General features: G+C 41.7%; 1 pseudogene across 1 annotated transcript; it reads right to left on the bottom strand.

The window, feature by feature from the left end:
- Positions 1–9069: 9069 nt before the first annotated feature.
- Positions 9070–13729, bottom strand: LOC149098491 (uncharacterized; annotated as a pseudogene). Its single transcript, XR_016203426.1, has 6 exons — positions 13486–13729; positions 12458–12716; positions 11149–11336; positions 10163–10380; positions 9639–9918; positions 9070–9233 (listed from the first exon to the last, which is right to left on the bottom strand). The product of XR_016203426.1 is annotated as an uncharacterized LOC149098491 (transcript).
- Positions 13730–14543: the final 814 nt, after the last annotated feature.

The raw sequence follows: 14543 nt of genomic DNA, 5'->3' as shown, positions 1-14543 counted from the left end.
GTAACACTCAAATGAAAATGATAGACAATGTAATAAAAAGTGACCATTTTATGGTAACGAAAACTGCTGAATTTCTAAAATTATAGATGTTAAAGAGAGTGGGTTAAAAAATGGAATATTCAAACTTTTGAATTCATCAAGTTTGAGCAAAGGAAATCATAACTGCGACCATAGTTTTAAAGATCCGAGATTGAAATTAGGATACAGGTTGCACCCATTTTCGAACGAAACGATGTATCAAACACCAGACACAGTATTTCATCAAATCAAAAAGTTCATCATCATGTACGTCGTGTTTTAAGAATGGCTGACTATTAGGATCGAGAAACGACGGTCAACGACCCGTTTGGCAAATCGCTCATATTTTGCCCAAAGATACCCTTAGGTGACCTTATTCTAAAAATCATATTATGAGGTTTCAGCAAATTTTTATTTTTCAGAAATTCGCGAAAATTTGAAAGCGCGGTCAAAGTGCGGTTTTTCGTGTAATAACATGACCGAAATAAGGTGCGAGGACGAAGCGCTGCTAAAGTCTTAAAATAAATTCAATTGACTTCAAACTTCACACAAATGTGGAACAACCACTCTAATTTATTCCTCGCTTTAAACTAATCTCAGATATGTTGATATAGTGCTTTTCCAAACCATTTTAAAAACACCTATGAAGCGTGTGGAAAATAACAGCAAAATATAGGTCATGTTTAACAGCATAAAAATGCATCTGGTACCTCACTTTCCCATTATTTTACTTTACAGCCTTAAAATGTCATTATTAAACATATGCCATGCCAAGTCTCATGCTCGAACTCGCAGTATTTCCCTTTGAGAAAAACGAAAATCTATGTCAATGTGTTGGGCGCAAATAACACAATAATTATACACGAACAAGAGACAAATCAATTTCAATGGCGAAAGTAAAAGGCTACCAGTAATTAAAATCCCGTCGATTCACTGTTATCAGTAGAAATATAATCTCCACCACATAACAACTGTTTTTAGACGTTTTCGATCGAAACATTGCGCGTTAACTCACAGGCAGCCCAAGCTCTCTCTATGAACCACACAAGCAACACAATATGGAATCGAATTATAAGGGTTATAAGGGATTTTCCACAAGATATCCATGGAGGTAGTTAAAAGTGAAAATTCTCAATAAAAATGGCTTACCTTATTCCAGACGTGTGTTGTTTGCTCCTGGTGTGGTTATTTTACCGATTGCACTTGATTTAAGCGACTTTTTTGAATTCCGATTTTCCCTTTATAAAGAGAGGACAAGGCGAAACACCTCAGTCGGTATAGCCTGTCGAACGAAGTCAAAAATCCCAGGCTAAAATGTAGCCACGGCCACAAATCCACCGCAGAATTCAAGGGCAAAGGTTGATCTTTCATTTCAATCCTCTAGCCACACAATCGCAGCCCTGCGAGCGACGCTAGGCGGCCCTTCGTGTCCCCAGTGAAACGATAAAACTATGGAAGAGCTCCGTGTCGTTTGATCCGCGACCCAACGACCGTTGAAATCGGCTTGGTAACCTCGTCATGTTGGCAAACCAAGACTCGCGGGGGTACTAGTTTGTTAAGGCACTGTTGCGCTGCGCCTGCGCGCAGTGTCGGAAAAAAAGTACATTAGATCATCTGTTATACTGCAGAAGAAACCCTTGACAATTAGCATGTTCATAAAGCTAAATAGTATCATTGTAACAGCATCAGTTCATTAGAATAACACAGAGGCCTATTGGGGTAAGGCGTAGGGACAATCTGCAGTCCTTCCACCAGTGGTTCACTATCACTCTTCTCGGTTAAGCTTTGCGAGTTGCCTGACTTGACTCGTGGCTCCCGGCCACGCCCATCTAGTAGTATGTCACCACCCCAGTATGTGAGTATGTGTGTCGAAAGAAAACTTGAGATTCTATCAAATACGATTAGCATTACAACCAGACCGATTGCGTGTTGGACAACGCTAAATTATAATGTACAACAGGCTTTTCCGGTTTAAATGCTTTTCCACCTGTCCACGGTCAATGCAATATGCGCGCCAACAAGTAATTGACTCAGCGGAGCTAAACTCAAAATTATTTAGCTTGGCGATCCCTGTGATACTTCGAGAATCATCTGGTGTTTCAATGTTACCTTTAAGAGCTGGAGACCACTTAATTTTCCACGGCATACAGATATCCGAAATTTCCGGGAGTACACCCCCCCCCCTCCCCTCCCCGACTGCAGCTAAAACTAAGAGCCATTCAACAACAAGAAAAATAATTGCTCCTGGATAGGAGAGCTTTAAAAAGCGCATTTCAATCTACTGTCACTACTTTAAACTTGTAATTGCCAAATGTTGAACAATTGCGCGAGAGCAGTGAAAGCGCGACTGGGCTGCTCGTAGGGTTGTGTGGCAACGTTTACTGAGTCTCGAATATCAGCCATGCAGCATGGTTGCCGATATAATAAAAACACATTCATGAGGCCCCTGATTCTTACAGCCTAAACCTTGGTATGTTTTCTGTAACGTTTTCGGATTAAATTAGTCGTATTAATATCTCGTTTATTTGTTTCGGGTCAGACCGTTTCACTTCTTGTTTCCAATTTATATAGGCGAAATTTATTTCGAACTTGCCACTACACTTTTAAACTTACACTTTTGATGACCTCGGTTTGATTTTGTTGTTGTACCGGTAATACATCGCCGGATTAACCTCTCGACTTCTTGAACTTGTGTTTAGCAATTAGCGTAAGGGCGCGATTTTGATTTGCTTCAAGATACTTCAACTCGATTAATTTACAGTCCTTTAACGTCCTTAATGCTAAACAGCATTCCAAGTTGATCCATTATTGTCTTAACGAACTTAAAGCGTTTTGAAGAATCGAAAACATCGAGGTTCCAGAAAATCTCTTTGCGTTTGTTATGACAACCATTCACAGTGTTGTTTACATAAAGGAAATACACACGATGACAAACTAGACATGACGGCGGACAGGAAATTAAGCAAAGTTAACGCGCAATGTTTCGATCGAAAACGTCTAAAAACAGTTGTTATGTAGTGGAGATTATGTTTCTACTGATAGCAGTGAATTGACGGGATTTTAATTACTGGTAGCCTTTTACTTTCGCCATTGAAATTGATTTGTCTCTTGTTCGTGTATAATTATTGTGTTATTTGCGCCCAACACATTGACATAGATTTTCGTTTTTCTCAAAGGGAAATACTGCGAGTTCGAGCATGAGACTTGGCATGGTATATGTTTAATAATGACATTTTAAGGCTGTAAAGTAAAATAATGGGAAAGTGAGGTACCAGATGCATTTCTATGCTGTTAAACATGACCTATATTTTGCTGTTATTTTCCACACGCTTCATAGGTGTTTTTAAAATGGTTTGGAAAAGCACTATATCAACATATCTGAGATTAGTTTAAAACGAGGAATAAATTAGAGTGGTGTAGAATGTTGTGAGCTGTGTAACCGCTCCTCCAGTAGTTTTCCAGTAGTTCGGTCGGATGAAACACGTTGTCAGTCGCTTGAATTAAAATAGAGTTGCGTTCTCGAGTTTTGGCTAGTTTATTGGCTCTAGAATATTACTCTGGCGACGAGGTACGGACAAAACCATGGCATTAATCGGGAAAATCGAGGAATACAACGAGAACGACAGCTGGATTGAGTACACCGAACAGCTCGAGCAGTATTTCGCGGCGAATGAGATTACGGACAACAACAAGAAACGGGCGGTTCTGCTCAGTGTGTGTGGAGCGAAAATTTACAAACTCATCAGGAATTTGGTTAATCCAAGGAAGCCTACCGACAAGTCGTTCGTAGAGCTGGTTAATTTGGTAAAGAATCATTTGAATCCTAGACCATCATCTATCGTGTATCGCTTCAAGTTTAACAGCCACTTTCGTCAGCAGGGAGAAACAATACAACAGTATGTCGCCGAACTGAGGAATTTATCGGAGCACTGCGACTTTGGCGACCAACTGGAGAAAATGCTGCGTGATCGACTGGTTTGCGGATTGAACGACGAACGGATACAGCGGAGATTGCTTGCTGAAAGTCAACTAGAGTTCAAGAAGGCGATGGAATTAGCCACCGCGATGGAAATTGCCGACAGGAATACACGTGATCTGATTGCTGGGAATCTGAGTGAGAAACCCGAAGAATCGCAAGTTCACCGCGTGACCCAAGACCCACCGAAACAGCCACCAAGGGATCCGAAAAGGCCGACAAAAGAATGTTATCGTTGTGGAGGACAGTTCCACGATCCTGATAAGTGCAGGTATAAAGTCGAAGAGTGCTACAAATGCCGTAAGAAGGGTCACAAGGCAAGCCAATGTCTCAGTAAGCGTAAACCGGAGTTTCGAAAGAGCGGCAAATTTGGAAATACACATCACCTGGAGGCAACAGACGAGTCGAGTGAGGAAGAATGCGAAGAATACACGATGTTTCACATAAACGCTGCGGAGAGAGAACCGTTTCGAGTCGAGCTACAGCTAAACGGAGTTCAGACGAGCATGGAAGTGAACACTGGCGCCGCTGCTACGATCATCAGCGAAGAAACCTACAAGAGAATTATTGCAGGGAATCTGGTGAAGAACCGAAAGCAATTGGAAACTGCTAAAGTGAAGCTCCGAACGTACACAGGTGAATTAGTTAAGGTCATAGGAACTTTGAATGTTATTGTGAAGTATGAGAGACAAGAAGTGGAACTGCAAACACTCGTGGTGGAAGGATCTGGGCCTAACTTATTGGGAAAGGACTGGTTGAGAGTTCTGACACTCAACTGGAAGGAGTTGTTCAAAATGCAAGTTGTCAAAAACAACCAAGGGTCTTCACTTGAAAAATTGGTTGACCGGTACTCAGAAGTGTTTAGAGGAGGACTTGGGACCTTCAAGGGCCCAAAGGCGAAAATTCATGTGGAATCAGAGGCACAACCAAAATTCTTGAAGGCGAGACCAGTGCCATATGCTATCACAGGGAAGATTGAGGCTGAACTCAAGAGGCTACAAGATGAGGGAACGATTGAACCGGTTCAATTCTCGGAATGGGCTGCTCCCATTGTACCTATTCTGAAACCAGATGACTCAATTCGCATCTGCGGAGACTACAAAACAACTGTCAATCAAGTTTCAAAACTGGACAGTTATCCTATCCCGAAGGTTGAAGACCTCCTGGCGACACTAGGAGGAGGTGAAAAATTCACGAAGTTGGACATGAGCCAAGCCTACCATCAGCTTCTTCTGGATGATGAATCTAAACAGTACACCACTAACACACACAAGGGGTTGTCCCAGTACAACCGCCTACCCTACGGGATATCGTCAGCACCAGGAATATTTCAGCGGAACATGGAGAATCTACCGCAGAACATTCCTTATGTAATTGTCCGGGTGGATGATATCCTAGTGTCCGGAGCCTGCGATGAAGATCACTTAAACAACCTGGAAGAAGTCTTGAAACGACTAGCTAGTGCTGGCTTGCGACTTCGGAAAAACAGTTGTGTGTTCATGGAACCTCAAGTAACCTACCTGGGTCACAAGGTCAGCAGAGAAGGTATTCAACCATTGGATGACAAGGTCGAAGCGATCACCAATGCACCAGCGCCCAAGAATGTGTCGGAACTCAAATCGTACCTAGGCATGATTAACTACTACCAGAAATTCCTGCCTAACCTGTCGAGCGTGTTGGCTCCATTGCATGATTTACTACGTAAAGAGACCCGCTGACATTGGGGTAAAGAGCAGATGCAGGCTTTCCAGAAGTCTAAGGATTTCCTGAAGTCCTCTAGACTCCTTGTCCATTATGATAGTCAGAAGAAGTTAACCTTGGCATGCGATGCATCACAATATGGCTTGGGAGCTGTTCTCTCGCATCGAATGGATGATGGCTCAGAACATCCAATCGCATATGCTTCCAGGACACTGTCCAATGCAGAAGGAAATTATTCCAATCTTGAGAGAGAAGCACTTTCCCTGGTATTTGGTGTGAAGAAATTTCACCAGTACATTTACGGCAGACATTTTAGTCTAGTGACTGATCACAAACCATTGGAATCATTGTTCAATGAGAAGAAAGCCACACCGCCTATGGCAGCAGCTAGAATTCAGCGTTGGGCCTTGACTCTAGCTGCATACAACCACTCCATTGAGTACAAACCAGGACCAGAACATGCCAATGCTGATGCCCTCAGCCGACTACCCTTGCCGGTTAGTCCTTCAACTACGCCTTTGCCTGCAGAAACTGTGTTTGCAATGGAACTCCTCAATTCAACACCAGTGAGTGTGAATGAGATCTGAACCGGAACCAGATGTGATCCAATACTGTCACAAGTAATCAAGTTCGTTCAGCATGGTTGGCTAATCACAACTCAGATGAAGCATTGAAGCCCTACTTCACTAGGAAAGATGAATTAAGTGTTCAAAATGGATGTTTGCTGCGGGGCAATTGAGTAGTGCCCCCCCCCCCCCCCCCCTGAGGAAAGAGCAAGAGTGGTAGAAGAGTTACACGAGACACACCCTGGAATTTGCCGTATGAAGGCGTTGGCGAGAAGATATGTGTGGTGGCCAAAAATGGATGCAGACTTAGAGCAGAAGGTTCACCAGTGCAGTCCCTGCCAGGAAAACAGGAAGTCACCGCCAGAAGCCTCTCTACATCCCTGGGAATGGCCTCAAAAACCCTGGGTTCGACTCCACCTAGACTATGCGGGTCCGTTCCTTGGAAAAATGTTTCTAATTGTGATGGATGCCCACTCCAAGTGGATGGAGGCGTTTCCAATGAATACATCAACTTCAAGTGCTACCATTGAGAAATTGAGAATCACTTTCGCGACACACGGCCTACCGGAAATTGTCGTCACAGACAATGGCAGCAACTTCGCGAGCGAAGAGTTTGGAGATTTCCTCAAACAGAACGGGATCCATCACATCAGAACAGCACCCTACCACCCAGCGTCTAACGGACTGGCTGAGATAGGGGTACAAACATTCAAGGAGGGAATGAAGAAGATGAGTGGAGGAAGTGTGGAGGCACGAGTTTCAGAATTTCTAGCTCGTTACAGAATTACCCCGCAGACTTTAACAGGAGTGTCCCCTGCAGAACTACTTCTAGGAAGGAAACCCAGATCAAGACTAGACCTAGTCTACCCGGAAATCGGACGGAAAGTGAGACAAAGCCAATCTTCTCAGAAACAGGCACATGACTGGCACGCTAAGGAACGCACCATGCAGGAAGGGGAAGCAGTTTACGCAAGCAACTTCCGAAGAGGACCAAGGTGGTTACCTGGAATCTTGAAAGAGTCAACGGGTCCAACTTCCTTCGCGGTTCAGCTAGAAGATGGCCGACTCTTGAGACGTCACCAAGACCACCTTATACAGCGATCCTGCATTCGCCAAGCGCCTATTGCTGATCAAGAGGGTCCAGCAGACCCAATTCCAGCATCGCCGGCAGCTGAACAACCAGAATTGCAGTGGGAAGAAACCCCAAGGGAGCCAGCTGTTCCTGTGCAATCAACTACCCAAGGCATTCCAGAGAAGCGTTACCCTACTAGGAACAGACACGCCCCTCGATACTTGGCTGATTTTGTCATTAAGTGACTTTTTAGGTTATTAGGACAGAGACACTTAAGAACTGCAAGCTAAGTTTTGTCGTTGATTTATTGTACTAGTTTTCATGGCTTAGTGGGGGAGTGTAGAATGTTGTGAGCTGTGTAACCGCTCCTCCAGTAGTTTTCCAGTAGTTCGGTCGGATAAAACACGTTGTCAGTCGCTTGAATTAAAATAGAGTTGCGTTCTCGAGTTTTGGCTAGTTAATTGGCTCTAGAATATTACAAGTGGTTGTTCCACATTTGTGTGAAGTTTGAAGTCAATTGAATTTATTTTAAGACTTTAGCAGCGCTTTGTCCTCGCACCTTATTTCGGTCATGTTATTACACGAAAAACCGCACTTTGACCGCGCTTTCAAATTTTCGCGAATTTCTGAAGAATAAAAATTCGCTGAAACCTCATAATATGATTTTTAGAATAAGGTCACCTAAGGGTATCTTTGGGCAAAATATGAGCGATTTGCCAAACGGGTCGTTGACCGGCGTTTCTCGATCCTAACAGTCAGCCATTCTTAAACATTTTCTTCAGGGTTTGGATATTTGATTATACCCGAGCCTCGTTTTTATTATATTACATAAAAATGTATTTCTCAAGCTTTGTTCATCATTGTAGAATTCTTCCCTCAACATCGTGTATTTGTATTCAAACGTGTATTTGTACGTCGAAAGACAGAAATAAGATAAGTATCGTTGCCAAGTGGTTATTTTATAACCATCAGAGTCCAATAAAAGCGTGATCAAGATTGCATACTTTCTGCTATTGTGTCTTCACAGAATGTAGTAATAATTGCTTAGAAAAAACGGTAATAGATTGAAGTGTACGGACTTTATTCTCAAATTTGCATCAACTGAACTAACGTCATTTTTGGGGAGTGGCATTTGAAATTAACATACGGACATTGTGCAATTTAAATACTTTTGGCTCCTAAGTATACTTTTACTCAATGTTTTAGAAAAAAACTTCTGATTTTGTCACTAAATTTTGCTAGTACATCTGTTTTATTTCTTATCTTGTATTTAATGGTAGGAAAGTCACTTGCTTATCAGTGTTTTTATCTTATTTCGTGCTACGTACCCTCGGTAAAACAAAGACCTTACTTACTTACTGCAAATAAAACGTCTCTGATATTCTAAGGGGCCAATGGACTAAGAAATGCATCATTCCCGTCAAAATTGTTCACATATTATCGATAATAACGGAGAAAAAGCTAATTTTATTTGGTCTTTTACCAATAGAGTCAAAATAGTTGCGTCTCTGTAATTCATGTTTCTCGGACCAGGTGCTCTCTTAGAGGCTTTGAAGCTCACGCGGCAATCCTCAATCTTCACGGTCTGGAATAAAACTGCTTTTGTTTTTATCTCTTTCAAAGGTAACAGCACGAGATATTAAAACGAATGGCCATCAGTACAAGCAGTATTAAAAAGAAATAGAGACTGGCAATACAATAACTACATCATTACGTCACATTGGTTTTATTTCGTCTCAACACTGCACATTTTGGGGTCAGTCACAGAGACTTTTAGCCTTGTTATATTTCAAGCCTGGTGGGCAGCTCTTGTGATAGGCAAGACCAGCTGAGCAAACGATGAACTTGGAGCAGTTTACAGGATCAGGATAATACCCATCCACTGAACAGTCTACTGGACCTAAATAACACAAACCAACATTACTTATTCAGGTTCGTTTCTCCGATCGGAATTAATAGCTGATCCATGTTTAGAGGATAGTTTTCGACTTATAGAACACAAGAGAAGTTGGGACAAAAACAAGAAAAGCGTAATAGTTTCTCGGGGCGCGCTTAGAACTTGGCCCGTTGCGCTTCTAAAAAGACTGCTTTCAATATTGTTGAATTTTGCCAAAGATTTTTATGCTAAAATTCACAAATTTTGTTCCTAGATTCCACTTTAAACTTATTCTCACAAAATGGCCTCGAGTGCACCAGTGCACCCTATCGCAAAAGGGGACTGGTTGAGATTAAAATATCTCAAAACAAATAAAGCGACAAAAGGGTAAAATCTGGAGATGTAAAGGCAAGATAATACCAAGCTCACCAGTAGGGGGCTTTGTTGTAGTAACAGGACTTTGGGTCGGTGGCTTCGTAGTTTGGGGCGCCGTCGGCTTTCCCGTTGTTGTTGACTGGGTTGCCGTACACGTTGTCTGCGGTTTCGTTGGAGGAGCATGCCTGGTTGGCACCTGCGAGGGTGGAATCGTAATTCCCTGCAGAAGCTCAAATGCATACGTGCCATAGTTTTTGCCGTTGACGTTGTTGTTTTGCACCCAGGAACAATCCCAGAACATAAGTCCACCAACGCCGGGTTTGTCACGGATTTGCTACAGAGACAGAAAAATTGGTTAAGATCAATATCAATAACGAGGTGAAATATTCTGTTTTTAGGAGTTTCTACAAACCACTGTTACGTCAGAAAATGTCCACTCGCAGTGTGTGAATTGCGGGATTTCTCATTTTGCCAACATATGAGGTCCATTGTTACTTACCCTATGGGCTAGCCTTAACAATGCAAATGACTGTTTCACAGGTAACCATAGGAGATTTGATTTTAATCAATCAAAATACCTTGTAGACGGCAGCCAGTTTATCTGGCGGGAAGTAGTAATGCGGCTTCCCAGCAGCCTCGGGTCCTGCTGGCAGACCAAGGACAATAAGAGGGCCATTGGGAATACCCCGTGCCCACTTCAACCAAGTGTCCATCACAGGGAGAAAATATTGATCTCCAGGATAGCAGTAGTTGTTGTAGAAGTGAATAAACAAGTAGTCAAATTCGTTGTCATATTCTGCGAAACATGAACACAAAAACAGCAACATCATTACTGCCTGGTATCTTGTTTCTTTTTTCATTCCTCGTTAACGTTCCTACCATTCTAGTAAAGCCAATTTAACGTTTCACGTTTCAACTGCCAATGATTTGAACATTATATTATCTTTTCGGAGCAAATCGTCGGGGAGATAGCCTCTTGATCCTTTCAAAACATTTCAATAGTTTTAGCTTCCGTGTTCATTGTTTTCATCCCTTTGTGGGTTGTAAGCAGGCAATTTGTCAGTATTCAGTTAACCCCAAAATATTTCTTATAAGAATACGTTGACAGTCCGAGGGATGCATTTATGGGATCGATGGATCGATAGATCCATTGATTGATTGACTGATTAATTGACCGATCGATCTATTGATCTAATGTTTGTCCGAGTGATCGATATAGCAGTCAATGAAACAAACGACCGGTCGGTTGGTTAGTTGGTTGTTGGAATGACGAACGGACAGACGGAAAGACGGATGTATGAATGGCTGAATGAATGCATGAATGGATTGAACGATTGACTGCATACAAACCAGCGTGGTGACAGCCGGTTTTTTCTCAAAGGGTCACTTAGCCATCGCGTAAATTAAAGGGCGGTATGGCCGTGGCCGAGTAGGGAAGAAGGCGAGACAAGGGCAGTACGTCCATATCTCGTCTCATTCCCTCAAGACTAACGAAAGCGTCTGGCCTCGTAACCACTCCTAAATTTCGAGAGAAAAACAGACTGCCAGCAATCTACATACACACCTTCTAGTGCAGAGCCTTGTATCTGAGGTCCCATCCATTTATCAGGAAAGGGACACTGGGGAGCAGCTGCGATCAGGTACTGTTTACTTTTGTCTGTATTCATAAGCCGCCTCATCTCACGAACAAAGTCTGGGTAGTATTTATGACTTCCTATCTCGATATCCAGATCGACACCGTCCATTACTGTCCTGTAGAGAGGAAAATATCATATTTACTACAGATACCGGTACAGGCCTGACGCGAGTGTTTGGCTCTCTTAAGCGTGTAACGTTTGATATCCCGACCCCTCTTGCTTCGTCTTGTTAATTTGGTTGGATAAAATGTTTGTTGGTTGTTGCAAAATAAGCCAAATGTTTATTACTATAATACCAGTACAAAAGTCACCAACCTACAACCGTACAAAAGTACCGTTTTAATGTATGGTAAAGCATCATCGTGTCATGAACGATAGAAAAACATTAAAAAAGCTCACTATGCATCTTTTTTAGTATGTAATATTGCTCTACATTTTTTCCGTCATTTATTTTTGTCTCTTAGGTTTCGCCGGACTACAGCATGACATGTAGCTAAATTAAGAACTGAACGGGATTTATACAAGTAACCGAGACTGCTAAAGCTTCAGAAATTTGGATTTTAACTGTCAGTCGCTGAAATAACATTTTTCATTCTTTTTTTTGTTTTTCAATCGATCAAGCTGAGCTCTGAGATTTGAAAACTGAAAATGATTGATAGCGGAAAAACCAATTCTCTACCTTCATCAGTCCCTCAAATCCAAGTTGATCTTCGCTTTCAAATGTGTAACGAACCATAGTTAAAGATGATTTCCAGTCCGTACTGTGCAGTCTCTAAAGTTTGTTAGACTTGCCACAAGTCGACCTCATGAATTTCAGGGTAGACTTTTCAGCAAGTCCAAGAGTTTGTTTGCGTTTTTTGTTTTGTTGCATGTAAGACATACCAAAATGTAAACATTTCGCAACAACTTACAAGAAGTAAATTCAAGGTTTCAACACAACCGCCATCATGGATGTGAAGCGGTCGAGACTTAATGCTTCGTTCTTTCTCATATCACTTGATGAGACAACTTCGCAGTTGTAAAAATCAATGAAGCTGTTGAAAAAAGAATTTGAAAGGTCTCAAAGATAAGGTATGTGGTTCGCAACGAACAACATCGATTCGCATTCCGTCGAGAAACATTAGGGTGCCGAGACTGCGCAGTACGGACTAGAAATCATCTTCAAGAACGATATTCTATACGTATACGCTATCTGTAACCAGTTGAGTTTCTACAATGACCTAAATTGTTCCGTACCACAAAAATGGCCTTTTATCCTGCATGTCCTTTCCTCCAAGGAACATATTCCATATGTAGTATGCAAGTTTCTTTGCGTTTTCTGCACTTTCCAGGCTGCCATCACAGGTATCCCCGCCAAGAGATATCAACATTTTCTTACCAAGCTTCTGACAATCTCTGATCCCACCGCCGATAGTAGCGCACTCAAAAACGTCAGGGTTCTGGGTGTCCGGTGCGTAGCTGCAGTGATGGGCAAAATTCATTCCAGGAATTCGGTCTGGTCAGTGTGCGATGAAAATATATAGCTTAATATTAGCTATTGTTATTTTACATTGTTCTCTTTCCAGCCCTTTAAGGTATCTAAGACTGTCTGCACCAAATGTGGAGGGGATGTCAGGGTAAAACTGGCTGCCACCTAAGTGTCAGGGAACCCATCTAGACTAACATAGCCTCCTCCTTTGGTCAAGTGTAAGTGAAATTCTTATTGTAGATTGGTGTAACAAACTGTTTAGATTCGCTCACTTTCAGCTATTCCGTTTAGGCCGCCAAGCTCTAGGTGGAAATTTATTTTAACCGACCCTAATGTAAACTCTGTGTAAACCGACGAAATGTTTCGGATACATTTCAAAGCGCGTTCCATTTCATACTCATACTCTGAATCATATTTACAAAACCGTCCACCGCAACACGATCAGTTCTAAATGTTTTCTACTTTGATCTTTTTCACAGCGGGCTGAGTGGCTTCTTTGAAGCTTAGATGGTTACAAAACTTGTTCATACGAATTTCTAGTAGAGTTAAACTCATAATTATTTTCTTCAGGGGTCAGTTAAGAAAGACGTTTGTGACAAATCGCAAAGATTAACTTTTACCGTCTAGCCATTTCTGCAGTAAAATGAGAATGTTTGTATTCGCTGTGAATTAATAGGAAAGTTTTTTTTTACTTTTGTCTTGGATTTTTTGTTAGACGAAAAAAAAAATCAGAGGTGATTACTGCCGTTTGCTGTAAATGTCGTTCTTAAACCCTCTCTTGATATCATAGCAATACCTCTGTTCCTGTTATTCCTGAAAAGCCGATGTACAAATGCCACCAAGTAGATATCAAACTTGTGATTATTGCAGAAGTAGCGCAGGTCCTTCTCCCAGTATTGTCGGCTGACTCTTGTTCCAATAGTATTTTGTCCCCAGTAGCCAACCAAAAGCTGGCGTGCTGGAAGGGAGCGCTTTTCCTTAAAACCATGACTTGAGTCAGCCGCTAAAGGACTTCTGAAAATCAAAAGTGGCGTAGACATGAAACATTTTCGTTTAACTGACACGTTTAAAGACAAAGAATATTTCAGAAAGGGGTGAAGTATACTCATTAGTGAGCTTTGGCAGGCAAGTGAAAACACTTAGTGGATTTTGCTATAAACGCCTTAAACGATTAGGCGTCACTTATGCCTAAAGCATAAACGAACAGACATTCTCCGAAGCATTGGACATGCTTGGTAGTCAAAGCTGAAGGCCGATATTTAACCCTTAAAAACTGTCTTGATATTCAAGTTCAGTTATAAAAGACAAAGACATTGAAAATGTTATCGAACGGATGTTGAACGTCGAAGCATCCTGGAGGAGCCGCACAAATTCCTTGTCCTTGTACGAACGCGCAATTCATGTCTGCGAGTTCCACACCATTTTTCTAATGATCGAATTCTTGCCACAAGAATTTTTTCGATTGATTCCATAACATGGCCAATCTGAACTTAACAGAATTGAACAAAATAATTGTGCTCAATTATATAAGCTAGAACTAAACTGTTAGGCCAGAAAGTGAGCGTCCTTTGGTGTTAATAAAGGAGCTATATAAGAACAACTAAACTTCTAAAAATTTTGAACGACATATTTGGCGTGGCTTGTGACTACGAACAACGAAATACTCGTCGTATTGAGAAGATTCGTCCTTCACTTAGTTTCTAAGAAATGTTCGTTAATTTTATGATATATTTGTGTTTAAGCATTCTGTGTTTTTGCTAAACGCCAATGATGCGTCATTTCTTTAGCCTTTTTTTCATTTCTTATTTTCTTCAATGCCGCAAATAAGTCCCTACCTCCCAGCAGCTTCCCTGA

The sequence above is a fragment of the Orbicella faveolata genome, unplaced genomic scaffold (genome assembly GCF_042242905.1).
Source record: "Orbicella faveolata isolate gen_17 unplaced genomic scaffold, um_ofav_v1 contig_46, whole genome shotgun sequence".
Classification (NCBI taxonomy): Eukaryota; Metazoa; Cnidaria; class Anthozoa; order Scleractinia; family Merulinidae; genus Orbicella; species Orbicella faveolata.
This window is presented reverse-complemented; position numbering and strand designations above follow the sequence as displayed.